This window comes from Vigna umbellata, chromosome 11 (assembly GCF_029865625.1).
Source record: "Vigna umbellata cultivar VRB3 chromosome 11, Vumbellata_1.0, whole genome shotgun sequence".
Taxonomy (NCBI): domain Eukaryota; kingdom Viridiplantae; phylum Streptophyta; class Magnoliopsida; order Fabales; family Fabaceae; genus Vigna; species Vigna umbellata.
The window spans coordinates 14,989,988-14,993,512 of NC_142175.1; positions in this window are offsets into that span (position 1 = coordinate 14,989,988).

Sequence of the window (3,525 nt, forward strand, 5' to 3'; positions counted from 1 at the left end):
TTTGTAAAGCGTAAGGTAATTTGACCATTAATACCTGCTAATATACCTGTTAACTGTCCATAAATGATCATTACCTCAGATCAGTATATTTCATATAGTACATAAGTCCCCCAAACCCAAGCAAGCTCTGTTTTGAAAGAGGTGCGCAGGGATTATTATGAGTTTAAGAGAGGTCGCTCACGTTGTGTTAGGAAGTCTATTTTCGATGCGCTAGTCTTCATTCCTTTTTGTACCAAAGAACAGACTCTAGGAGTTCTCTATGGAACTGTTCCATAGACTGAGCAGAAAATGTTAGGAGTTATTTTTGGAACCTTTTCCTAGGTTGAGTAGTAAACACTAGGAGTTCTCTTTGGAACTTTTTCCTGTGCAAGAAATTTTCACTCCAAAAAATATGCGTTAAACAAAATAAAGTAAATACTTCAATATTTTATAATCTATTTTTATAATGAAAAAGCATTGGAACATGAGACGGCTGAACGTAGGTGGTCCGAGCATAAAGGGACTGAATCTGTTAAGTAATTGACGCTAGGAGTTCTCTTTGGAACTTTTTCTCTAGGCCGAGCGACGAGTGATAAGAGTCTTTTAAGAACTTTTTCCTATGTTGATCAGGGGCTCTAGAAGTTCTCTTTGGAACTTTTTCTCTAGGCCGAGCGACGAGCGATGGGAGTTCTTTGTAGAACTTTTTCCTACGTTGATCAACGAGCGGTAGGGATTCTTTTTAGAGCTTAAGGGCTCCATAACCTTTTCCTACGTTGAAAAACGAGCAATAGAGATTCTTTTTAGAGCTTAAGAGCTCCAGAACCTTTTCCTACGTTGAACGACAGGCAGTAGGGATTCTTTTTAGAGCTTAAGAGCTCTAGAACCTTTTCCTACGTTGAACGACGAGCGGTAGAGATTCTTTTTAGAGCTTAAGAGCTCTAGAACCTTTTCCTATGTTGAACGACGGGCGGTAGGGATTCTTTTTAGAGCTTAAGAGCTTCAAAACCTTTTCCTACGTTGAACGACAAGCGGTAAAGATTCTTTTTAGAGCTTAAGAGCTTCATAACCTTTTCCTACGTTGAATGACGAGCGATAGAGATTCTTTTTAGAGCTTAGGAGCTCCACAATTGCTTTTCACACCCCGCTCAAACTTTTAAATAACTATTTTATCCTCCGAAAAAACGACTCTCGAATTCGTACGAAGTTTTTTGGAACAAGTTTTCCATTGTTTTCGGAATAGCATTTCTGAAACAATTTCCAGAATAAAATTTCTGGAACTAAATTTTGAAAATGTTATTTCTGAAACAAAAATTTTGAAAACATATGAAATATGTTTTGGAATAAAATTTTCAAAATGAGATTTTCATAAAAATTTCTGAAACTCAATATATTTTGGAATGAATCTTTCCAAATATCCTACATCAAAAATGTATTCCCAAAAGATTTTTCCATAATACATGAAATATGTTTAGAAAAAAAACTTTTCAAAACAAGTTTATTTTTTGCATTTTTTCTTGCATTATGAAATAACTTGTATATAACGATTTAAAATTGAACTAAAAACAACTAAAACGATGCTCAACAAAGAGGTTTTAACATCTAACAGTGAATCTCTCTCGACCAAAACTCCTTAATTCTCCTTTCCATTTTTATTAATCACACTAATATCCAGAATTTTGTGTTGTGGCATCACGAGACCAAATTCATTTGTTGTCAGAGGAAAGTATTGTTGTTTAGGATCACCCAAGAACTTCTAAGCATAGAAATGTGAAATACTGGATGTATCTTTGTAAAATTCGACAATTGCAATTTATAAACAACATTCCCAATCTTCTTAATTATCTCAGATGGCCCAAAATACCGAAGGCTCAATTTTTGTTCTTTCTTAAACACTGAAATGTTGTTTGTATGACTATAATTTCACCAATGCTAGGTGTCGCAACCGGAATCGCGACGGGACGACGATCCAAAAAAAACCGAGTTTTGAAAAAGAGATTTGGAGTCGCCACCATAGTTTATTATGGGAAACTACGGAAAAACCATAAAACGATAAAGCACGGTCTACGAAAACCAGATTCTGGGTTCGGGAGTCGGTTACGCGTGGGGAAGGTGTTAGCACCCCACAACGCCTGCCCTAAGGCAGTACCTTTAACTAAATGCATGAATATGATGTGATTTTCAAAATGTTTAACTATCCCCTAAAATAAAATTCAAAAATAAACAAAACATATTTTTTAGTTTTTTGGGCCCGACAAGGAGTGACCTTGCTCCTACGTATTCTCATTCAAAATGAGAAATCAGGGTTACGTAGTTCTTTTTGAAAACGTTTGAGAGATTTGTTTGAGAAATTGATTGAAAGATTTGTTTGAGAAAATGATTACGGATAAATTTGGATTTTTGGGAAAGTGAACCTGACAAGGGCTAGCCTTGCTCCTACGTATCTCCACTTTCGATGGAGAATCAAGGATCACGTAGTTCTGGGAGGAAGATTGTTTGTTGTTTAAAATTGTTGATGTTTTTGGGTTTTTTGAAGATTTTATACCTTTTTTGTATTTTGTTTTTTTGGAAAGAGAAAAGGTTTTTAGCACAAGGACGATGCGTGCGATCACACATGTGCTTAACCTTTTAAAACATATTTTTGTAATTTTACTTAAGAAAGGGAAAAGGTTTTTAGCACAAGGACGATGCGTGCGATCACACATGTGCTTAAACCTTTAAAATATATTTTTTGTAATTTTAGAAAAGAAGAAGAAAAGGTTTTAGCACAAGGACGATGCGTGCGATCACACATGTGCCTAAACCTTTAAAATATTTTTGTAATTTTAGAAAAGAAGAAGAAAAGGTTTTAGCACAAGGACGATGCGTGCGATCACACATGTGCCTAAACCTTTTAAATATATTTTTTGTAATTTTAGAAAAGAAGAAGAAAAGGTTTTATAGCACAAGGACGATGCGTGCGATCACACATGTGCCTAAACCTTTTAAAATATTTGGTTTAATCCTTTACTACATCCCTATTTATGTACGAATGTCTCAATTGGGTCCTCGTTTTTTAAAGTGTATCAAAATGGTCCTTAATTTTGAAATTTGATATCAATTGAGTCCTTTCCGTTAAGTTGGCTGGACGGCGTTAAAAAAATTGATGAGTGGGATGCTGAGATGACGAAAGAACGCTCGTCCAACACCGAACGAACGTTCGTCCACCAACGAACGAACGCTCGGCGACCACTGAACGAACAATCGTCCAGTGTGGAACGAACGGTCGTCCAGCGGTAAGAGGTCGTCGAGCGTTCGTTCGCTGGTGGACGAGCGTTCGTTAGTCATCTCAGCATCCCACTCATCAATTTTTTTAACGCCGTCCAGCCAACTTAACGGAAAGGACTCAATTGATATGAATTTTCAAAATTAAGGACCATTTTGATACACTTTAAAAAACGAGGACCCAATTGAGACATGCGTACATAAATAGGGATGTAGTAAAGGATTAAACCAAAATATTTTTGTTAATTTTATTTTTTTATAAGTAAAATTATTATATATATTTTG